The sequence below is a fragment of the Neolamprologus multifasciatus genome, chromosome 20, assembly GCF_963576455.1.
Source record: "Neolamprologus multifasciatus chromosome 20, fNeoMul1.2, whole genome shotgun sequence".
Lineage (NCBI taxonomy): Eukaryota > Metazoa > Chordata > Actinopteri > Cichliformes > Cichlidae > Neolamprologus > Neolamprologus multifasciatus.
In genome coordinates, this window is record NC_140458.1 from 11,030,476 (window position 1) to 11,056,592 (window position 26,117).

The 26,117-nt window shown below is 39.1% G+C and overlaps 1 protein-coding gene and 1 long non-coding RNA gene across 8 annotated transcripts in view; one reads left to right on the top strand and one right to left on the bottom strand.

The window, feature by feature from the left end:
- dlgap4a (discs, large (Drosophila) homolog-associated protein 4a) overlaps positions 1-26,117 on the bottom strand; it is a 109,973-nt gene that overhangs the window by 56,081 nt on the left and 27,775 nt on the right. The window lies entirely within an intron of this gene.
- Positions 4,461-5,699, top strand: LOC146494479 (uncharacterized). The gene is made up of 2 exons (XR_014871677.1): positions 4,461-4,793; positions 5,371-5,699. It is a non-coding gene; the product is annotated as an uncharacterized LOC146494479 (long non-coding RNA).

The window sequence follows — 26,117 nt, forward strand, 5'->3', positions numbered from 1 at the left end:
TAGTTCTTTAGGGATAAAAACTATGAATGACTAGATGTTTTAGCAACAAGGATGCATGCACCGCTTGCCTTATACGCACTTATGCTGTTTGTAAAAGAGAATGTGCATCTCATGCGTACCTCAAAAATGGTAACTGAAGACAAGCAACTGAAAGTGGCTGCAGGAAAGGCCCGTCAAATCATCTTAAGAGAACCAGGTAGCATTTGAAGATGATTATGACATTTGAAATTCAGGCAGTCAATGACTGGAAATGATGTTCATCCAAATATAAACAATAAGCCTCGTATTTAAAATTATGCCAGTGTGTCCAATTACTTTTGAGCCTCTGAAAATGGGGGACTGTGTATAAAAATAGTTGTAATTCCTAAACAGTTAATGCAATGCTGTGAAATTCTAAGATCACATTTTAATGTGATAGTTGGTGTCATAGTGCATTGATTCTTTGATATGGGATACAGTCGTCTACATCATAATATCTGTGTAGCTAAAGAAGAAATAATACCTCTAATTCCTCTCTTTTTTGCCCTTTAATCTATTTATTCACTGCTTTGTGATGTCAGCATGGGTATGTTATCATCATGATTCAATTTCAATAATGTGTCAATTTAGTTAATTAACTCTGATTAATCTGATTAGCTTTTCCCTGCTGTTAGCCGTTTCCCCCATGAGTTTTCTTCTTCACTGCAATTTGGGGTAAACATGAGTTGCATGGCAGCCATTTCTGACGTTCCACATGTAATTAGACACTGGTTTGTTTGTACAGGTTGACCCCCATCAAGCTACTGCACTATGGCCCACTACAGATTTTTTCAATCCTTCATCATTAGTCTTGTTTTGATCAGCTCTGATTTTAAAGTGTTTTATTTTATTTTTATTAATTTCCAGATAAATGTCTGCGACTGTGAAGTAATGATCAGCAATTTTAGGCAGCTGCTCCTTCAGACATTTTTCTAATGTATCTTCAGATGGAGTAGCCTCAGTTTTGACCATTTTCAGTTTTAATTAGCTGCTAGCAGCTCAGACCAAAAAGTTGGATTACACCAAATCTCTGCTTGTCTGTTTGCTGCAAACGGCTTCCTTGACCAGGCAAACTTGGCACAAAGGTTACATCTTGTGTAGCATCCACAGTGGAAGAGATGGCTAGACCAGAGACCAGAAGTGATATTACCCAAGAAACTGAGAGTGACTAAAGTGACCAATGAGAGCACAGGATACTGATGACTGACATAGCTGGAATTACGACCAGCAGTCAGCTTGAAAGCAATGGAGGACGAGTGAGTTGTTTTCAGTGTGGGTGTAGCTTTCGGCCCCTGAAGGTTTGTATCTACATCAGATATTATGATGTCATCATTGTGCCTAGCAGCCATCCTACCACTGGGCTAAAATGACGCATTTCTAACATTTAAGTCTCTATAACAGCTATAAAAGCATTGTATCATTTTAATTCAGAACAATCACCTCAACAATCAGCAACATTTACCATTCAATTTGTTTTACCCTTGTCAATGTGATGAACTACATCTGATTGCCAATAGCGTGAGCACCTCCACAAACTTGTTTAGTTAATTATAGATGTGGATAGTTGAAATTTTTACCCATTTAGATTGCATTCATGCACCAGTGTAAAGTGACGACTAATCAGTCAAATCCCTAGCCATTACACTTTCTGGATAAGAAAAACAAAAATAACCTCAGATACCATTATGATAAAGAAACAATGGAAATATTTGTTGCACAAATATGGTACTTATACAGCAAAAACAAGAGAGTTGTGTGATGTGTTTGAAGTTTGATGGACACTGTAAACAGAAAATGGACTTTATGTGCAGCGAAGTATTTGTTCAGAATTAAACTACACTCTGATTAAAAAATTAACACCTTAGCTTCTGAAGAATTTTAAGACTCATTGAAAGACACATGGCACGATGGTTAGCACTGTTGCCACACAACAAGAAGGTCCTGAGTTCAATTCCACCATCAGGCCAGGGTCTTTCTGTGTGGAGTTTGCATGTTCTCCCCATGTTTGCGTGGGTTCCCTCCGGGTACTCCGGCTTCCTACCACCGTCCAAAGACATGGAACTTGTAGGGATAGGTTAATTGGATAATCCAAATTGCCACTAGGTGTGAATGTGCGAGTGAAAGTGAGTGCGAATGGTTGTCTGTCCCTGTGTGTTGGCCCTGCGACAGACTGGCGACCTGTCCAGGGTGTACCCCGCCTCTCGCCCTATGACAGCTGGGATAGGCTCCAGTGCCCCCCGCGACGAAAGGATATGCGGAAGTGAATGGATGGATGGATGGATGAAAGACACATCACCACCTTCACTATCTCACAAAGGTCAGGAGCCTTGGTAGCTCTATCAGGCCTGGTCTCTCTGACAATCGGCTCAAGGAAATATTCATCCTTAATGAGAACAGATCTCTAACGTTCAGTAGAACCTAAACATCAGCTTATATGCAGCATCATGTCACATCTTTTCCAGCTGTATTCCATTTGTGCCTTTGGGTTTAGGAGTCAAAGGTTAAGGTGTTGTGTGTTTATTAATCGTAGGGTGACACTGTGTGTCAGACATAATCTTGTAGGATCAATTTCATGTAAGGCTACATCCACACTAGCCCGCCCATATGGAAAAGATATATATAAATCTTATAAAGTTTGTATCTGTCTTGTATGAAACTTGTATGAAAAGCATACAAGAGTGAAAACACATATAAGATCCCTTGAAAAATTATATAATGAAACTTGTATGTTTTGGATACTTACTAAAAAAAATATATGAAAGTAATGAGAAAGTGGCCAATTTCATGAGTAAATCATATATGTTTTTACTATTTCTTTTCCATATGGGCGGATAGATTTGAAAATGGCATTTTCGTCCACACTAGCATTTTCAGTCGTTTTCAAAGAGTTGCGCGTCCACACGCACGCGTGAAACGCAAGACGACTCGACCTGCGTCATTTCCCGCTGCCGTTTATTTACATTTTCAAGAATGTCCTTGGGGAAAACGCTGTCTCAGTGTAGGCCAAAGAAACGATGTGATTCAAACGAAAACGCATTAGTGTGGACGTAGCCTAAGTTAAGGCTCAGATATTTGTCTTTACCTTGTACTTTACTAGGTTTTAACTCAGGTCAGTCAACGCTCAACTAAAGTGTTAAAAACAGGCCTATGATTGCAGCCAGCAGTCAGAGGAGCCTGCCCAAACTGTGATTAAAGGAAGTACATTATGTCCACTTAACAGCACATTGTTTACTTAAATAGATCCACTCATGAGTAATAATGTGTTTATTGATTTTGTATCATTAAATGATAGACTCAGACTCAGCATCACCTACATTCAACCCACTGTCTGAATTTTGTGAAAGTTTCCTGTATGGATGTTACTGCCATCAAGTGTGATTCATCTTTATGATATCTTCTAAAGATTTATGAGTATTACCACATCTCAGATTTCACTGTCCCAGTTTTAATGAATCTGTTGTAAATGATGAAAGCCTCGGTATAAATTATCACTTCACTTTTCTTCCCACAGTCCAAAGACATGCTTAGACATGCTTAATTTGTGATTTTAAATTGGCCGTAGGTGTGGGTGTAACTGGTTGTCTGTCTCTTTGTGTTAGCCTTGTTATGGACTGGCGGCCCAGCCTCTTGACCTACCACAGCTAGGATAAGCTCGAAGATGGAGAAGGAGTTAAGAAAATGAATGAATGGAAGTACTTGAAGGAAAATGTTTACATTTTAATATTTAATTCTTTCCAAGAGTTAACACTTATCACAACAACATCTACCAAATACTCTGCCAAAATACTGTCAAACTGAGCATGTGCAAAGCACCTCTTTGCATCACTGTCTGAGACATCAGGTTTAGTGAGATGGGTCTGCAACTCCAAACTTGTCACATGTGGGTATTTGTAAAGTACCCCTTGTTGGCTATTTTATACACACTGGGTACGGCCTCAGTCACAGCCTGGAGACCAGTTGGCAATCCCCTGGCATCCCCTGGGACCCACTGGAAAAATATGTATTCTCCGACTTAATGATGAGTGGTTTTTAGCTGTCACCAGGTGAAATTGGTCAGCTGGTGTATTTGTGACTGCTTTGGTTGTAGTTTGCATGGAAGATGCTGACTTGTCTACAAACACTGCCCGCTACTTGCTAACTAGTAGTGATACTGTAACAAGCGCAATACAAACCAGAAGCAGAGGTCATTCACATACATAGTAAAAGCTTTAACCAGTGACTCCAGCATTGAGCTACAGTTTTTAGAGCCAATCACATAGTTTTTCATGCCTAAACTTAACAAATTAAAAAGTGAGTGCAAGTATAACAATTCAGCGAGTGAAAACAGCACAAAATAAAGCATAAAACCCAAAGATGCAAACAGGACCTGATGAAGATGGTGAAAAGTTTACTTGATCATAACAGAAAAATAAGTTTGTGACTTCCTTTACTCATTAACTTGTACACAGCAAATTCAAAAGTGTTAAATGTTTTGGTGTTAGTAGTCTTAGAGTTAATTTTACTCTAAGTAGAGTCACATTCTTTTAATGTAACTCTGAGGTGTAAAATAATAGTAGTTAAAATCGAGTGTTAAAAATGAGTGTTTCTATTTCAAATCTGGAGGTGTTACAATGGAAACATTAACTCTTGACCTCTTAACTCTGAACTCCTACAGGGGCTATGACACCAATAGAGTAAATTCACAGACTCCGCCCCCAGCACGGCTCCAATCGAAGCTGAAGTGAAGCCGTTTCAGAACATTTTGCTCTACATATTTGAGTTGTTTGCCATGCTTGGTAAGTCATGTTTTCAAAGATTGTTTCAATTATTGTTATTAGCTTTTACTTCTGTGGCTCTTTGGAGTTGAGACAAAGCTGTGTGAAAGGCATTAGCCATGTTGCTCGGTGATAGCATAATATTCTGTTTTAGCTAGCTGAAAGGTATTGTTTGCGGGCAAATACCACAGCCTTGAAAAAAAGCTTGCATGTGAATTTTCAGTCAAATTTCTTGGTCAAATACACTTAAAACAATGTCTAGAATGTGAAATGTTGATATAATGGTGCTACTTGAAGCCTGAAAACGATCTCCCATAAAAAACGAGCAAACAGCAGTAGCAGATGTCCTGAGTCCCGACTGAGTTCTACGTTAGCACTTAGATTCCTCCAGAGTTTTGTGCACACGGTTTAGGTAAAAATGAAAAAGGTTGAGGTTTTACATTTAGTTCAGTATTACCTGTTGTCTGTGTCCTTGTCTTTTGGGAAAATACTTTACACAAGTAATGGCTCAAAGGATTCCTTTTTTTTTTTTTACTGTGCTGCAATTGATTTGTGCCATTAATTAGTGTCAACTAATTTTTATTCAATCTCCACATAGGATATGCTTGTGAAGATGGAATATGGGGGAGAGCAGAAGTGCATTGAAGTTCCACAAAGTGATGAATGAAGGACATGCATATTGTATTTTGTATTTATTGAAATAAGTGATGAGAATGCTGTTATTTGCATTTACCAGCTCACCTATGTCAGACCTTTTGATAAACGAAATTCTAATGAAAGTGAGAACATGTACACTGTTACATCTTTCAGAAAATGTTTTGAAATTGTGGTGCACAGTTCAGAATAAATGTTTTTCAAAAACCATTGCGTCTTTTTAGTAAATGTTTATTTCCAAAAGAAATTTCTAGAAGTTCAGAACAGTAAAATTCCCGTTTTTTAGAATTAATTAGAAGATAACTCTTATGTAGTTAAACTAAAATACTCTTTGAGAGTTAATATATAAACTCTTAACACCAAGTGTTAAATTATCAACTCCAGAGAGATTTGGTGTTTAACACTAAATCAGAGTTAACATACCAACTCTCCAAAAAGAGTTAAATTAACACTCTCTGGTGTGGACCCATATAGACACTTTAAAAGTGTTGAAATCAAATCTGACAGTGTTAATTTGGACATGCTGGATTTGCTGTGTAGTAGCAGCAGCACCTGACAGAAAAGCAGTACTTGGTGCCCATGAATGAGAACATATCGGCCACACAGAACCTCCCCCTGACTTCATTAAACAAAAACTGCCTCCCTGTGAAAATGTTCGTGAACTACTTAATATAAATTCATTACTTTAGCTGGCCTTCGATGTGGGATGTGCGGCTCTAAAGAGTTTCATTAAAAATATTAATTTCTGCATGCAGCCAAGCTGCAAAAAACAGATATATAAGCTAAAATGGAAAAAGTACTAAAATTTGATTCCTGATGCGATCAACACACAACACATGAAGCAGATGTTCTTTTTAAACTGCTACTGAAAAACTTCTGATGCATTACATTTTAATTAACACATATTACTGCCTGAGTTAAAGCCCAGAATTGAAGAAATATTTCAGTCCTCCTTCAAGATTATATAAAAAATCAAAATAGACTACACATAATTTCATTTTATGTCTTTCAGCTTTCCAGAAAAAAAACACACTCTACTCCTGGGCAAATATTGGGATCTTCTCACTTTTACAACTGAAAATGAAAACCAAATGTTTAAACTTAACAATTGGCACATATATGACATCAAGCTGGTCCAGTATTAATCTTTCAAATGCTTCTTTTTACCAGTCTCTCTTAGCTAAACCACGAGTAACAGGCATGCAATTTACATCTTTAATACCACAAAACCATACTCCACTAAACAGTCACAATAAACACTTTTGTCTGAAAGTCATTGTCTGCAGAAACTGACGGGATTAAACACAACCACATCAAACTCAGAAGACTTCAGCAAACCTTCTGTCATTGTATATGTATGAATAGACCCTACGGTGCCTACTAACCCTTCATGTGTCTTTTTTCCCCCCATCTTTTTGCTGGGACATTTTGTCTAGTAGACGGTTGAATCAATGACTTTCAGTGCAGGAGAGGAAAAGAATGAAAAGGGGAAAATAAAGCAGGCAGAAGAAAAAGAGAGGCAGGCCGACGGAGAGAAAAGGAGTTTGTGTGAAAGATTTAAAAGGTTGAGATTGAAAATGCATAAAGGCAAAAGAAGGCTTAGCTTCAACCCAAAGTCGTTTGGCTATTTTTCTGACAGTCAGGACTTTGAATTGATTTCAAAGAGAGGGATGGAAGCCTTCACCAAAACTCCTTTGAATACATTACGCAAAATAAGTTGGCTATTTGAATCAGAACGGCTCACCAGACAGTAGACCAATCCTTGTGTCTACGGCATGAAGCACGTTAATGTGAGAGCTTCACCCGTCAACAAGTCCTGTTGGAGAATTAAGGTTACTTTGGTTTCGGTTGCATCTCAGGTATCTAGGACGATATATCCATCAAGTGAACCTACTCTGCTTTTCCTCACATAAAACCTGATACAGCAGAGAATGTTAAACTTAAACCACGTGTTATGTTATTGGCAGGTTTTTTTTAGATCCGTGGTTCTAAATGATGTCAAACAGAGAGAATATCCTTAATGAAGAGTGCTGAGTGATGCCACTGAGTGATGAGGGAGACGAACGAAAACTGCTTTTTTTAGTGAATTAACTGAGCAGCTGCAGAGAGGCTCAGTATAAGATAAATCAAGATTATTTTGAACTGTAATTCATGCAGAGGTACACCTAACAGATTTTGAGAATGAAAACATGGAGCTGCAAACCTGGAAATAAAGCTGGTCCACTTTAAAGACACTGCCAAAGACCAAGTGCATAACACCACAGGCAACAAACACAACAACATAACAATGTGTGTACAATGTTGAACTATTATCTAAAAAATAATGTTTAGAGCTCATTTAAATGTCAAAGTATTAATTTTTTTTTAAATTAACAGTATTTCCACACAATGTGAAGAGAACTCACGATGTGAAGGGGTTGGGACTAAACAGCTGTAGAGCCTTGAGAAAACCACTTATCAGTTAAGCTAATTGGGACACAGGGTTTCCATTTGCTAGGGAGCCTAAAGATTGGACTCATTGTTATTATCTGGAGTTGCTTTAGTCTATCAGGATTAGGTTCAACAATGTTATGCACTCAAAAAATGAGATCAGCTGGCTATTTGAATATACTGAATTACCAGTTTTCCCCCATCACTGGATTCTTTTCCTCCCTGATGTCAGCCATATTTCACATTGACATTATGAAAATTCATGGGGCTCAAGGCTTGTGAAAGAGAGGTTCGTGGACCGTTTTTACACTAGGATTGGCCACCACAGGGTCCAGACCGTAACCCCAACAAGATTCCTTCTGGAATGTGTTTGAGATGGGAAAGTCCAGCTCTCCCATCATCAAATCAAGGTCATGGTGAAAAATGATAGCAACTGTGAATAGAAATAAATGTGACATGGTGACATTCCATAAGTTTATCATAGTCGTCATCTAAGTAAAAGTGTATATTAAGAGTTTCTTGTGCAGTTTCACATAACAACATATAGTTTCATTGAAGACGTGAAACAAGATGATTCATACAAGTATGGAAAATTAGTGTCTATATTGTCAAATACACCATTACACCATTTAATGCAGCGTGAGTAGACAAGCATGAAAGGTTTGCAAAAAGTAGGCTACCTATATGCATTTGGACCTTTCTACTGGCCCCTGCCTTATTATAGTCAGATATGTCATTGTAAACTCATCACATGACAGTGCGCAAGCACAAGAAGTCCATAATATCTGATCACAACTTCGAGTTTGTTCTTAACTCAACGAACTTTTTTAAAGAAATAATAGTTTGGAGCTCAGCTCAGGGGTACTATGTAGGGGGTGAGTGCTGCTAAGCATAAAAATGCTGATGCAGTTAAATGAAAGTGTAGCCATGCATATTGTGAAAAGGAGGTAGAAGAGGACACGTTACTGTGACCCCAAGTCTCTATGTCATACTTTACTTAGCTTAGAAATGCTGTAAAATGTAAATTTAACGTTAAGAAATATGCAAGAGTAAGACAAAAAACATTTTATAAGTGGCTACCACGGTAACTCAGTATTTGCATGATTACACTAATTATTTAATCTATATTTTATACTATGAGCAACTTACTTACTAATCTGGATAAATATGCTGAGGTTGTCATGATTTCATTATAAGATTGCACTATACTTTTTTTTTTTTCCTGCTAAAAAAAATCCTCCAATTATAAAATCCAGTATTTACTTCAGGTCTCAAACTTCCTACAAAGACAATTTAAGATGTCCTCACTCATTTCCCCACACTCTCAACCACAATGTCTTCTCAGTTCTTTAGTCTCACATGAATTATTCATAGCAGCAGAGATAAGGAATTATGTAAAAGAAGCAGCACATAAATCTCTGTGGTTAGGAATAGTTAATCAGAGTATCCCTAGGGAAGGTGATAATGCCACACTGTATGCAGTCGGAACGTCTTCTCAAAGTTACTTTTTTGTCTTTGCAGATCACTGTGCGTCTGTGCGACCCTTTATCACCATGAAAAGATGGGGAAAGGAGACCTGCCGGTCACACGTCACTTTCCACGTAGAAATCCATAAACAAACTTAGACCTGAATGGAAATTCTGCCCAATGAGGAAATGGGAAAGTGAATTGAAACCAGACTGTGGAATTTAAATGTTACGTATCGTTATATGTACAATAATCCCTCTACTCACGCATAAATTATAGGTCTCTAGTTATTTTGTTAAGCATTTAAATATTAACCATCCATTAATTTTCTACCGCTTTCCTTTTCCAAGTCACCTTCTCCAGCTCATCCAGGAGGACACTGAGATCCATGACTACTCGAGAGACATAAACTATCCTGTTTCTGCCCTCTAAGTTGCACCTGCCCTAAACAACTCACCTGAGGCACCCATGAGACATTTGGCGAGATGGTCAAACCACATCAGCAGGCTTCTTTTTGATCCAGAGAAACAGGTTTCTATTCTAAGGCCTAGACAGCCTTTGGAGGAAGCTAATTTCTGCCATCACTACCTCACAGCTTTGCCTTCATACTCAGCTCCCTTCACCACAGCACGTACCACAACCACTGGTACAGTGTGATGCACCAGTCACTCTACCTTTCCCCTGAACCCTGAACAAGCTGGAGATTCTTGAACTCCTTCAATTGAGGCAGTAACTCATCCCTAACCCAAAGTGGTCAATCCTTCTGCTTCTAGCTGAGAGCCATGTCCTAAACCAACCCAGTGCAAGTTGGAGGTAACCAGTGATCCTGGACCACCAAACAGACATCTTCAACCCCTTGAGTACACCTCAATATTCTATCCATAAAAATGTTTACATTTTATTACATGTATTCCTTGTATTTCTTGTCTTTTTTGGTTTTTTTATGGGCACAGAAAACTTTGGTTTAGCATATATGGAAAAGTTTGCATTCATTACTATACTGTAACTATTCTGAGATTTATTATTTGGAAAACTGTTAGGCATTCACTTCTTCATCAAGTACTCAAATTCTAATTTATTCCCTCTAATAATCTCAAAACTCAAACCTACCTATTGTTACTTTTTAAAACCTAGTTTGGTAATATCTAAACCAGACTATTGCGTTAATCAAAGTTGGACTAACTGAAAGAAACTGGATGCATAATGACCTCTAGCCTACTTCTATCTGTTCTGGGAAATGGGAAAAATGGGGTGGATTACGCTGACCTAGTGTGACATGGGTTACTGGAGCAAAGCGAGTGTCAAAATGTGACAAATCTTGCTGAGCCCTCAGTTCCCAAGTCTCCTTTGTCCATTCCCACCTCCATACTAAAGAGCCACTCTGTCAAAGGAGGCAGCGCAGTGGTGAAGGACATGGTGGCTTTCTGCCTGAAATAGCTAAAAGGAGTGCTACAAAAAATAACCTTCTCGTTTTTAGAGGGGAAATAAACATACTCCCTATAAATATGCGATATAATGTGAGCATATCGTGGTGAGAGCAATGGTAATGATGGTTACAATACTGATATTATCAACCATGTAACCTGGTAGAAACTGTACATCCAAAAAAGCCTGGGGAAGTGTAGTGATGAGATGAGACATGTGCGGACTGAAATTGGTGTGAATGGAGATCTGCTGTGACACGTTGGCCCTGATGTGTGAGGCCATTGTGAGCACAGGCCTGTCAGGTCGCAGGCCGAGATGGCTCCTCATTGGACTGGTGTTAATTATGGGGCCAAAGGCTTTGCCAAGACCATTTGTCTTGATGAAAGCACTGGCAAGAAGAGCAAAAACCTTTTTTGGTGGGGAAAGAAAGGAGAAAATGAGAAACTTTCAAACTCCCCACAAAACCGATAATCCCCTCAGTTTGTATACATCTCAAGTTCCACTGTATAAACTATGCTGAGCAGCATTTTCTGCACGAACCATTAGATGACAGATATGCACCACACAAGGCTGACGTTCAGCAAGTTAACTTTTTTGTAGAAATAAACTACAGGCTGGGAACCATCTCCGGTTAGTTATCAATTATTCACAGCGCAGGCTTTTTCTTTAGGTTGCCCAAAATAATGACTGTCCAAAATATTCCCCGATAAAAGGACTGAATCAGAATAAGGAAAGTACATCATGTTGCATTGCCCCAAACAGTTATGGTTTTACTTTAAGTGCAAACACTCACCACATGAGTCATCTTAGCTTTCTTTAGGCCTGCTGAAAATGAAACTGGACAGTTTTTCCTTCTTTATAATTCCCCCGGTGGGCAAATGTACATAGCTCACAGAGAAAAGGAGGAAATGCAGAAGGGCCACCGTGTTCCCTTGTCCTCTCATCCTTCAATGGTCGATCGCTTTTGACAAACAGTCCATGTTGAGAAGTGAGTGGTGGGTTAGGGTTGTGTGTTTTCTAGATCACCTGCAACTATCCTTTATGCCAGTCACCTGTCTCCTGGTTGAGCCTAATGAGCAGAAAAGTCATCTTTCCGGATAATTAAAGCTGTGAGTGCAGACTAACATGTCCTGCAGTGAGAGATGAATGCTCACAGAAGCAGGAGTCCGGCTGTATCTGAGTTTACTTTCTGTGGTCTGTTACAGTTGCACACACTTATAAAAGAGAGCTCTGTTCTAAATCCTCATTGCCTTTGTAAGGAAACTAATTTGCCACTAAAATCTTATTATGTCATGACATTTCATGTTGTAGGTCAGCAATAACAGATTTTTTTTTTATTGTACCATGTAGTAAACAATCATGTTAAAAGTCACGGGGTAAAAATACACAAAAAAAAAACATCACTTTTAACCCCCTGGAGTTAGATGGCTCCAACAGAACAGCAGGGATAATTATTATTCTAATTGGGGGCAGGAATATCAATTATGTGGTCCACCACTGAAAGCCTGATGATATGCTGTGGAGTTTAGAATCAGTGTGAATGGTAACACCGCGGCTGTTTCCCTGTTTGCTTTGTTAGTTTGCTGCGACATTAAAGAGGAGATATTCAGGCTTTAACTACATCTCTTTTTCCCCCTCACTACAAATAAAACATGTCTGACAACAATCTACCTGAGAGCAGCAGCGGGCGTGCATTTACGCTCACATACAGGCGCGCTCTTTATCTTTGCTGCTGCAGCTGCATAAATGCTTCCTCATGTTCGCCTCCTCTTTCATCTCATTGTCTTTCCCTCACCCTCCCCTTACTGTGAGCACAACACAAAATGGGGAAAAAAAGTGCTGACTGTAAAGGGGATGACGCAGTAAACATAGCTGCTCTGAATATCTAAATTAAAAGTGGCCTTGTGTATCGTTTGAATTATTCATAATGGTAAACTGGATCCAGCTGCAACTACAGGGCAAATGATCCCCTCCAAGTTAAAGTTACAGTCTGAACGATTAGTCTATCTGACTTGCTAAAGTGTTAAATTATAGTTAATGAACTATAGCCCAAGAAAAGTATTCAGATGCATGGGTGAAATCAGTTTTGAAAGTGCCTTCCAGGCAGCAACAACACGTCCCCAAAGTGAATGAGATAATTCAATAGCAGGAGCAATAAATGTACAAACAACCTACCACAGTACAAAGCAGAACATAGCACATACAACAATCTTTAAAATAAATGATTTTAAATGTAAATGCAACATTATATCTACAGACTGAACAAGCAATTCAGCAACACCTCATAACCACAGTATAGAAAGCATAAAAAAGAGACGGCATTTGATTATTAAAATAATGGAAGCCATCACCAAACTAAATATCCGGTATTTAGCACATCTTTGAATTGTCTGGTTGAAAGTTTAACAAAGGTAAGGAGTGTTTAAAAGGGTGACTTTACTTTTAGTGCAACCTGTACAGTTAAAACCCATCAAGATTTACTTAAGTGATCTTTTATTAGTTGTGTGAGCAGCAATGACAGTCAGATCAGAAGGACATATCGCAAAGCTGCTGGATAGGTCATGAAATCTATAGCTAGATAACGTAAGATGAAAACCAGTAGGGTTCACTTTATCATCATAGCAACTGATGATGTCATCTCAATACCCACAAATCCAAACCCAGACCCATCTTGAGCGTTGGACTCTGCACCATCAATGCTCAAGCATATTTTCACCGGATGTAACGCCTTTCCCAAGGTTTTTACACCTGGAGGCAAAGCAAAGTCCTCAAGTGCCTGGCAGATATATATGGAAACTCATAGTTCTAAAATCAGTGCAAAGCCAGCCTGATGTCCATTCACCTGATATAATTTATAAGAGAAGTTGAGAATATGCCGAGGAAAACACCACCAAGCTACAGCTCCAATCCTGGGCTGTATCCATTGGAGCAGCCCAAGATTGAAAGATGCGGGTGGATGGACAGCAACTTAAACTAGGCCCCTGAAACTGCCATTGCTAGCCTTATATCAGACATTGTGCTGTGGTTGAACTCACATCCTACTGCCTACTTTGTTGAGTCCACTGTGCCCCATATAAGAAGCTTTTGAGAAAGCAAGGCAACCAGGCTGAAAGGTTCAGATTTGGCCGGTGGAAGTTGGATGCAAGGGATTTGTGGCAACATCTACAGTAAGACTCCACAAAGACCTAGAGATTAAAGGACAAGCATTTCGGCAAACCATCAAAAAAACATCACAAGCAGCAGAATGTTGCAGTGAGTGGTTGTGGCTGAAAATAAACTATCACAACTGGGCAAAAAAGCCAGTGGACTAAGCAGACACTGAGAAGGGGTTGTTCTGGGACACCGGATCTCACTGCTGAACCTACTGGAGGCGTTGTGGGCCAAGTCAGCAAAATGCTGAGGATGGTATGTGCCCACTTGAAACCCTAATGATATGTCTGTATAACTCCATCACTCTTCAGAGCTGTAGCAGGAATCCACAATCACCTCTGGGAATAAGGACAGGATTTTTCACTATTTTCCTATTTCCCTTGAAACCTAGAAGAACAGCAGGAGCACTCTTCAACTTAGATTCAGCACATTGGACTTTTAGCAGCATGTCCTGTGTATCACAAACAATCAGTGCTCCTATACTAAGCATTTTAGCACTCTTGTGCTCGCATATAGCTAAAAATACCAAGACAGTAAAACTATCAATATTCACTGTGTCACATTATGGAGTTAAGTTGTCTATTCAGTCGACTACTAATGATGTGAAACGTACTGTTACTATAACCGGACTTATCATCGTGAACACAATTATATATAGCAAAGAAGTCATGCTAATGTTAGCATTATACCTGAGCATGCTAGTTGGTATTAACTTTTAGCTCAAAACAATGCTGTGACTCAGTAGCCAGAGTCTCTTATAGCATGCCTGCATACTTTTATACAGTCATTCAATTGAACCTCAGGATAGGAAAGGTGATTTAAGTCACTTGAACATGACATGGTTAACAGCACCAAATAACCGGAAGAAAATAGTAACTCAAATAACCAATTTTACACCCAAGGCACACAGAAGAACATCTCTGGATGCAAAACACATCGAACCTTGAAGATCAGCTACAGCAACAGTCACAATTTTCACGAACTCACTGAAATTGGACGCCAGAATACTGGAAAAACATTGACTGGTGTATCTGATATCCCTGTGGTGGTGGTGTTCCTGTATCCTAATAATATTGGTGGTCCAGATCAACTTTGCTACTGACTTTGTTAGTGATAGTTTTTAATACCTTTAGCTAACTTCTTGGTTAATGCTAATATAATGCTCAGATACTGTAATTGGTCACCAGCATTATTATGATGACCAACACGAGGATATTAGAACCGAACATGTTCAGAACAATTTCTGCTACAACAACAATTTTGGGAAACAATATGAAAGCATGGACCCATCCTGCATGTATCAATAGTTCAGGCTGCTGCTAGTGGTGTATAGTGATGGGATTTCCGGCTCTTTTTAGAGATCCGGCTCTTTCGGCTCGGCTCACTAAAAAGAGCCGGCTCTTTCGGCTCCGAACCGGCTCTTCAGGTTGTTTTGTTGCTTTAATTATTTAATCATTAACAATAATATAAAATTATGCAGAAAAGGAATTACTAATGTAAAAAAAAAGTGGTTTTATTTATATATGTTTATATATGGTCCCTAGAGACAAAGCACGTACAAACTCTAAAGCATATACAAACTCCAAAAAGCACGTACAAACTCCAAAACACATTTCTAGCGTTTACTGAACTTCCAAAACAGAGCTACCCAGATCACTTAAATTACACAATTGAAAGCATGTGTGTATTGTTTGTGTATTTATAGACAAGCACTCATATTTATTCAAATAATTTAAAAAAAAAGTTCATTTACCTGTTACTACCACACACCAAATCCGGTTGTTGATACTTCCTGGCTTGTGTAGCCACTAGGTAACAAAAGCTCAACACTGCGCCCTAGAAACCTGGAGCACTTCTGTTGTCTTTTGTACGTGACTCTGAGTTTGTACGTGCTTTTGAGTTTTTACGTGTTTTGGAGTTTGTATGTGCTTCTGAGTTTTTACGTGTTTTGGAGTTTGTACGTGCTTCTGAGTTTGTACGTGTTTTGGAGTTTGTACGTGCTTTGTCTCTAAGGTCCACTATAAATATACTTTATTTATTCACTCCACATAAAATGTAATAAATAAATCATATAATACAAAAAACAACTATTTACATTTTAAACTTTTAACTATTTAAATTTTCAGCATTTTCCTTTTAAACAAATTTAACGTGAAACAACACAAAACACTGCAAACCACAACACAATTAAATATAAATTAAAATATTAAAACAAAAAGAAGATGCACGTTCTCTGTCATATGAGCCTGCATGATTTCTGAATCCTTTATCATCTGCAACTGAAAATAGTGGATGATTACTATACTTTTCTAATGTGACGTTGTTGTCCCTCGCTCTCTTTCTCTGTTCCTGTGCTACTGCAAGTGTAACTAACGCCCCTCCCCCCTCTGCCCAGCGCAAAGTACAGGCCGTGCGGAGTTTAGCGGAAAAAAGGGCGAGAGAGAGGGTGAGAGAAAGAAAAAAAAACAAAACCTCACGGCTCCCAATAAGGAGCCGGCTCGCGTCGTTCACTTCAAAGACCCGGCTCTAAGAGCCATTTCGTTCGCGAACGACCCATCACTAGTGGTGTAATCGTGTTCTGAATATTTTCTTGCACACTTTGGGCCCCTTCGTACCAACTGGGCATTGTTAAAATGCCACAACCTACTTGAGTATTGTCACTGACCATCTATTTACAACCACAGTGGAGCCATCTTTTGATGGCTTCTTCCATCAGGATAATGTGCCATGTCACAAAGCTCATATCACCGAAACTGGATCCTTGAACGTGACAATGAATTCGTTGTACTCATGTAGCCTCTACTGTCACAGGTCTCCATCCAATAGATTATAAATATAAAAAAATATGAAAAAGCTTTTTTTCCCCCAATGTCGTTTTTTAATGCAATTAAGTGTGAGTCGTAACAATCTGTATGTTTCCTATGTAGGCAGACAGACAACATCACCAATGGCATGATGTCAAACAGAGCAAATTAAAAGCTTTTAGGTGCTTCCTTGGGCTCATTAGCATAAGTACTGCATGGCAGGGACTGTGGAAGCTCTTTAGAAGACCAAGATAACCTCCTGCAATGACAAGCCTTGAACTTCACCTCTTGAAGGGATATGGAAGAGACAGAGGAAGTGATCTCAGCTGCCGTCTGAATGAGGGCACCTGGTGCGGGCCATTGTTCTATCAACCCCTCCCATTGAGCCTTTAAATCTCATCCTCTTCACGAGAGTCACGTCTTCACTTAGATAATGAATTATGGATCCCAGCCTGGATGATATTCAATATTAGATGAACTGCATATCTTCATTTGGTGACAGTGCCACCGCCGCCATAAGGGACAATCCCTTCTCAACAGCATGAACCCAGGTACAGAGGAAAAGCTCATTACTATCAATATTCATGATGGGGGACTTATGCAGTGCGTTTGTGATGTGTGCATGCATGCTTGTGTTGCACTCATGCCGTGTAAATACCGTAAACGTGTGTATGTGTGTGTGTGTTTGTGTGAGCATAGAAGATTTACTTGGTTCTAAAGCAGGCATGTTAATCCTGCATGGTCTTTCTAAATGGGCAGATAGAAGTCACTATAGTCACTACAGAATGCGCCGGGCTGTTGTTCCTTCTGCCTGAATACACATGAGTGGACAGACTGATCTTTCCTTTGCTCTTTCTGTGCCGAAAAGACTATGACGCTGAACTCAGACATGTATAGTACATTTATGAGAACACGGGCCTGTAGTCTGTCTGAAGGCTCAGTGGAGCATACAGAAAAACATTGTGACGTGTGGCCTTTTACTGCTGAGCTAGTACTATTATTCTCTACTGTCAATGCCAGCCTCACTTCATGACAACACGTGTTTCCATCGTTGCTATATTTGTCGATATATTTAGACCATCAATACACCATCTGAAAATAGTTTGGCATTTAAAAGATTACCGCTGTGGCAAAACACTTCATAACCTGACCTGCATGAAATTAAGTGGCCACAAACCTCAACATTAATTGTCGTATACTGAAGAGGGCAATACTATCCACATGACAAAGAAAAGGAGTTACAGGGGCATGCCACCAATTTTATCTGTCAAAACTTGCAGGGCTTTCTCAACCTGTTAATAACAGATAACTAAAGAAAAAATAAAACGTATGTACACTAATATTTCATGATCAAATTAATCACTCAATCTCTGTCTGTCTATCTACAAACAGGTATTATGATGTCATGACATTGCCAGGCAACAGCTTGCAGACTTAAACGTCTCATTTGTAGCATTTATGCACCCAGGACACCTTATAAAAGCATAGTATCATTTTAATTTCACCACAGTAACATCTAAACTATACCCACAAAACTTGAATTACATCTGATATTTTGTGATGTCATCATGCTGCCCAGCAACCACCAACCAATGGGCTAAATTGACCTAATTGTAGCATTTATGCTCCCAGGGTGCCTTATAAAAGCATCTCGTGACAACATCAAATATATGACCACAAAACCTGAATTATGCATAATATAGTATGGATGCACTGACTGCCCCTTAGCATTGCAGGTTTGTCTTATATGTTATGTTTAATTAGTCATTCTAAAAGCATCTTTTTCTTCCACTAAACTAAAACCTTACTGATTTTAACAAAGCCAAACAACACACAAACATGTGACTGTTTTCATCATCAGAACTTTGTTTCATCTAAATCTGTCTTTTAAACCTATATAAGGTGCCAAAGGTCATGATGGTTTGATGTATGCTGCATCTGTTTTGACTGTTCCTGGCTAAAATTTACTGCATAGCTTTTGACTCCCTCAGATTTATAGGAGTGCTGGATTGGTCCTTCAAGAATAAGCTGTTTTCTGTCTCGCTGTGAATGCATGTCTTCTCGTGGCTTTCCTTTTAGAAAGAAAGCCCAGGATGTCTCAGTAAAGTGCACGAATTGAATGCGCCATATGGTGCATGCCTGAGAGTGGAGTCATTCATTGCATATCCCTAAATGGCACAATGCTTCACAGAAAACAATGCAATGTCAGATAAAAAGGCCAATAGCAGCAAGACGATAATTGTCTTAACCTCAGTGCACTGGAGAGGAACTCTGTTGCCATGTTCATCTCCCTTGTGGCTGTCTTTGAATTTCAAAACAACACATCACACAGTGTTCTTTGCGTAAGACAAAATGAGATGTTTTAAAAGCACATGGTGTACATCTGGCAACTCCAAGCATCATTTTGGATTCAATTAGAGCGATAATTATCCTAGCATGCAATTGGGTTCTCTCCCAATTTTAATAATATTAATGATATTTGGACCAAATAAGTTAAACATTACAACTTGTGTATCATATGGATGCAGTTTACAATCAAGTTTCCTTTCCTGTAGATCGAACTGCATTATACACACGTTCTTACACATACATGTCCTTCGTGCACAGAGCTTATAAATATCAAACGTGCCCATGAGCATCACCAAAGTCACACGCAAATAACAAAACACAATGCATACAACCCTTTTAAGTAACATAGCATTGTCCTTGGATGCTCAGGCAAAGTTTGCTGCAATGTATTTGAGCAGACCTCCTTGCTGTCACGCTGCAGTAGTGCAGTCTACTCATTATCTTGTGTCATGTGACAGCATCTCTGAATCATTTGGCCCTGGGAGCTGAACCAAAAGGGGAAAAAACTCACAGCCGCTGCTAAACCCAGATGACAGGGAAAGCGAGAAATAACAATGCCCTTGTCTCTCCATGGATTACATAAGAAATTCCACTGATGTCAATCATGCACTAATAGGCACCGTCCTCCAGAGACTTTTTGTCCGCAGGAAAATAGGTACCATGCAAAACAGTGCGCAAAATGGGTTTGCCAGATGTAAGCATGCATGTCCTGGTTCATGAGTGCATGTACAAAAACTTCATTTAGAGTGTCTTCTTTGCAATTTAGACATCCTTAGCCTGTCAGTGTATTTTTATCTTTATCTTTTTTTTGCACACCAGATCGCTTAAACAGACTCTAAAGCTTCAATCAAAGACTGATAAGCCCAGGATAAATTTCAGCACTGTTCATCTGTCATGAATAAGAAGTTGTTTGCCAAGGGTTAAACAGAGAAAATAGAAAGAGAAAAGACAATTTGAGAATATAAATATTTTAAGAAATCAGAAAAATTCATCAGTTATTTTATGAATTTTATTTTATCAATATGCTTCGCTCTTTTGCTTCTGTGTTGTGTGTTGCTTCTGTGTGAGGCCTTTTTTTTTCTATTTTTCTATTTGTCTTGGCTACACAAAGTAGAAAGCACACAAACCCTTTACTTACAGTGATTTTTTAAATTGAATTAAAAAAGTTTGAATAATTATTAATTTTTAATGGGATAGGTATGTGGGCGTAAAGCAGCCCATTGTCAAGAACATCAATCCTGTGTTCCAATAACAAAATGCATTAATGCAAGCTAATGCTGAAAGACTAAGTGATCACTAGAAAACCCCTTTGCAATTATTTTAGTATACTTTAAAACTATTCAGCTGATCAATAAAGCAAGAAACATCTGCCTTTCTAGGTTAATAAAGCCATATCTAACTAATATCTAAGGAAAAGACACGTGCACACACTGGACAGGTGAAGGCTGGAAAAAGAGAAATTTAGGTTTCAGCTATTTGGTTCAAAAATAACTCTTGTTGAACAAGTGAAAAATACTAAAGGAGTGCCTTACACCATCTTTGAAGAACTGTGGAGGAAATGTGACAGTTTAAGTGTACCAGTGAGAGTTATCGTGGTTATCACTCCATTTTGTGATGCTATTCCACACCCTGTTGATAACACTTGACTGGGGGACAGTTTCCTTCTATAACAGGATAATGACCAAAAGCAAACTGGGCAAGAACTACAGAGGGAAGACGCAATCAGCTACTAGTCTGTGTAAAATGGAGTAGCCAGCACAGTCAACAGATCTCAAGCCTATTGAGTTGTTCTGGGGGCAGCTTGAGCGTATGGCACGTCAGAAGCGATTATCAGACCAATCCAATGTGTGGGAGGGGGTTAAAGAAACACGGGGTGAAATGTCTCCAGATTACAAATTAAGAGCTCAAGTGCCAAAGGTCTGAAAAGCTGTGGGTGCAGCAAATGGACAATTTTTTGTGTGAAGATTTAAAGAAGAAAAGAAAATCCAACTTGTTCACTGTCGTGACTCTATTATGAGAGAGTATGTGTTTTCAAGGAAAATATAAAATTTTTTTAGCCCCAGATGTTTTGTTTTAACTGTATATATTCTCAGGACTATTTTGCTGTAAGGCAACAGTGTTAACCACTGAGCCATCGTGCTTGTCTGGGCCTTTCTGTATAACAATATTACCTTTGGTGCTGAAACCTTTTTCCTAATTATATATCTACTGCTAGACAAACAAGATATAAACAAAAATAAATAATGTGGCCAACTGATGCTATGCTCAAATTGAGTATAGCAGCCTTCTTCTGAAGCAAAAACAATAGCTACTCTAAGTAAAGATGTGTCTGAGATCACACACTTAATACACTGCAATGCAATGCAACAAAAACAATATTCTTCTTTCGCTCTCGGAACAATGCAGCTTCTTATCTTTTCCCCTAAATGTTAGACATTTTTGAGAATAGAAACTTGTCATTCTCGTGGCACAGGAAAAGCCACTCTGTGAGATGAAATCGTTTTCTTTTTTTGCTAAAATGTATTCAAATGGGCAGCAGGAAGCAGATATACAAAATATATAAAGATCTTTGTCAGTATGAATGTTAGCAGAAGGGTTTGTAAAAGGTCTGTTTTTCTTTAATTGTGGAGCCCACAAACAAATACTCCAAGAGCAGAACCAAACGACCATAAAGCAATTTTTCCAACCATCTGCTGTGTTTATCTTCAATTATTTCAGCTATTCTAAAAAGCATGTCTGGGTGATGTCAGGGAAAGCAGACTCAATGAGCCACCATCTGAAGGAGAGAGAGAGAGAGATGACAGCAGACTGCTAACAGCTTAGTAACATCTAGGCGCTCCACTGGCATCAGTTACAAAATGAACAGAAATAGTGTGTATGGCAATAACTTCTGTGGTCAGACAAGGGCAGAAAACAGGAACAGCAACACAAACCAATGAGTCAGGCACAACAGGTGGTCACGGGAAATGGAAGAATAGTGTGATTGGTTAGCAAAGCTTTCAGTAGCCTTTGTCTGGGTTGTAAAAAAACATTTAAAAAAAAGCATTTCTCTTAAAACTGCCTCTAGTATAACAGCGTGAACTAGAGAAGACGAAGATCCGGTGTTAAAATGGAAGTGCTCTCCAGCAATGCAGCATGAGTCTTAGGCTCACCTCTATGCTGGAGGACATTTACAGCTTGCAAAACAAGTCATAATGACTTCCTGCAGGCATGCCATTCGTGCCTGGCTTGGGAGAAGCCTCCCCGCGTAGTGAGTGTCAGAGAAAACACTGCTACTGTACATCAGGTGCATTGATGATTGAATCGAGCATGATACCCACACTTGGAGGAGCTGAGCACAATCAATTGCCTCTAATGTTGTCAGGGAAACCAGCGGCAGTTTTCCAAAGGTATTTAAATGCACTGTCAGCCCCAGAGCTAATGTACTGTATATATCTGTCAGTTTGTTTGCATGTGTGGTTTTTTATGAGCATACGATGGAAAGAAACAAAAAGAGACACAGAGCTGAGAGAAGAATAGGAAACTGTGTGTAAAGAACCAAGCAAATCATGTTTTTTTAATTGTAAATTTTAAAGTGTCTTCAATTCAGATGTGTGTTTTGCTTAGTATTGCTTTCACTTCACTTCATCTGCTCAGGATGAAGTACTGCACTGTATCTGCGTAGACTGACACTAAAAGGATGTTTCATAGTCATCTGCTAAAACTCATAAACCAGTTGTAAAATATGCAGTTCTGAATGTATGATGTAAAAATATAAAGACTCCAGACAGGTGTGGGGGAAACAAACCCCATATCAAACACAAATTATTATCAGATAGAGAATACTTACTTTTTATAGATCTCAAAACTGTGACTGGAGAATCTGATTATGTATTTGTACTGAGACTGTCTTCTAAGGAAGAATAGCATCAGCTGCAACAGTGAGGAAATAATGTAGTAGCTATTACAGGGTTATTAAAAGCTTCTCTGCTGGGAGGGGGGTCTGGGAGTGGAATGGTTCAATAAACCATCAGACTTTAAAGGAAGTGATTGCCAAACATTTCTTCTGCTTAAACAATAGCCAGCATTGTTGTGCCCGGAAATCTAAGCTAAATAAAAAGCAAGTTTATTACTACTTATAACCAAAACTAACCAAAAATAACATAATTATACTTTACATGCCAAAGAAGCGTATGGCACTTTGCAGCATCATAACATTGTGCACACACAATGTCACATCAGTGTGGCTAACATTAACAGTGCTAGCACCGGCAGCCTTCTTTCCCTGCAGGTTAATGGCCAGACACCTTTGCAGAATGTGTTTACACATTGCTCCAGTCGAGTGGTTATCTGGCAGTTTATTGTGACATAGCAAACAACCATAAATTTTCTAGATTAAAGTACTGCAGAGCCAGGCTGGTTCATGCAGCTGTTATCTGTCTTTACTTTCCACCTTGCAGGTTTACAACTTCACAGAGAAAGAGAAGGGTGTTGCTGTCTAGTGGTGGGTGGCAATGTAATTAAAACAAAAACCCAACAGTTAACTGGCAATGTAAAGTCAGGTGAAAAAGAATGTTTTCGCAAGCCTCTATGTAGTCCTGTGAAAAAATAACTGCATCCTTATAGGAATTAACAGGCCAGGTAACAGCCAGGAGGTGCTAATTAAATACATGTGATTAGTTGACCACCTCTATAAAAGCAGAGGTTACATCTCTGACTCTACAGGCCTCAGTTAGCATGGTAAATATAAAACTTTTATGGCAGTACAATTAGAAAAAGACTAAACAAGTATAGCTTGTTTGGACATGTTGGCCTCCTCTCTAAAAAGGGTAGTACGGCTTAGGCTAGGAAAACTGTTTCTGACCAACCCACAAGACTTTTGGAACACTATCCTTTGGACAGATAAGATCAAAGTGGAGATATTTGGCTATAATGCACAGCTCTACATCCGGTGAAAAACAAAAACAGAATATCACTACAAACACCTATTATCAGCTATCAAGCACGGAGGTGTAGAGATTAAGATTTGTGCTTGTGTTGCAGACATGGCAACTGGGAACCTTGCAGTCACTGAGCTCTGTATAACAAAGTGTTCTGGAATCAAATGTGAGGCCATCTGTCCAACAGCTAATACCTGACGGTCATGCAGCAGGAGAAAGATCACAGCAGCAAAACAACAACTGAATTGCTGAAAAGAAAAAGAATTAAGGTGTTAAAATGGTCAAGTCAAAGACCCGACTAAAATCCTGCAGCAGGACTTCACAGGACTGCTTAGAGTCCGGTGAAAACTTTCCTTTTTGCATGACTGCACATCAATAAAAAATGTAATAAAAGAAAACTAAGAAAAATAAATACATTTACTAACTAGTATTTCTGCTACCAACTATCAAGGGCTGCTTTTAAACTTTTAGTCAACTGATGTATACATCCTCAGTATAAGGCACTAAAAAGGGCCTTTGTGTTAGTTCCTGCACCAGCAGACATCTCCAGTAACACATTTTGCTGTGCTTTACACACAGACACACAGCTTTACAAGGTGAAAACAATACCAGGCTGGCTCTTGTGGCTGGCAATGATGTCATCCTGCCAATAGCAGCATTAGACCATAAACATTTGTCATTGTGGAGGTCATGGACAAGTGACAAAGCTTGTTTTGTCATTTAATTTGGATGGCTTGTTACAGCCTGTTCACTCACTGAAGTTTGAGTAGCACCATATCAGATTCTCTACAAACTAAACTAATAATCAGTCAATGCACTGGCGGAGTCAGCTTCCATTATTAAATTCTTCCTGTCAAGTTTCATAGTTTCTTTGAGCATTTTCAAGGTATGGCAAATCATAAAGATCGTCTGATTCAACCTTTTTGCTGCAAGGAAATTCCGGTATGTGGTTTGTACCTGATGAGAAAGTCAAACTCTCTATACATTAAAGGTGAGCAACTAGGTGTTACAATGTTACATAAGCCAGTTAAACTGTATGTTTTTCATAATGATGCAGAAAGGATACAGAGGGACATTAATATTGAGCCAAGTTTTCAATGAATTAAGATGTCTAAGTTGTTTTTTGCTGTTGTAAAAATTCCCATATCTAATTAGATCAAATAAAAAATGTGATCTCCGTGCCAGCCTATTACTGCATCTAAAGGATGAGGGTCCATTAATTTAATCTCTGCTGTTCAAAAATATTTCCCCGAAGAGACCAAAAGCTAGCAGAGAATTTATACTTATCAAAAAGTAACCCGCCCACCCATTGTGAGTTTATGGTTCTTTCATGTGTTTTCAATAGTTTTTTGGACAAGAGTGGTACAGACACATAAGCGATTAGTAGGCTGTTGCTAAGCAGAGACGTCATTTGTTGTGGTCTTTTCAGGGGAATTATAAAAATATAAGGTTAAAAGAATGGGAGGCTTATTGGGAACATGGAAAATCTACCTGCTAAACATCAGCATGTTATGACTGTGAGCATGTTATTGCCACGTTATTGTCATTACCACTGCAATGTAACCACATGCTGGATTTGGGGGCTTTCTCGGACAAATGACGCTCTTTTTCTTGTGTAGACAGTTTCAGGATAACATTCGATTGCAAGGATTCCTTCGTATCACTGCGACAGGACTCCTGCACCACTTGGTCCCTCTGCCACACACTGCACTGTGTGTCCTTGTACTAACAACAAATCCCCCTCTGATCAAATGTCTGCCACGGGGCTTCCAGAGGACAACACCCAGGAGACAACTCGAAACATCTCATCGATCTGACAGTAACGTCAAGCCTGAAGTTTGACACACCACGTCCGTGACCACAGAGCTACTTGACCAGCAACTGAAATGATAAACAGTAGAGAATTCCTCTCCTTGGGGTGCGCTCCCCAAAAAGTGGTCAACTTTCCACACTAACATTTATGAAACCTCAATCAAGAGATGGGCCTCCACCATTAAAAACATTGATAGTGTCACACATAAACCTTCCACAGGGCAGTCAAAAAGAAAACAAGCTGGCTAAATGCAGCGTTATGAATGACCTCTAAAAAGCTTAAAGTTTATTGTATCAGGGTGAGGTGGTTTGCCTGCGTGGGTCGGTATTCATTT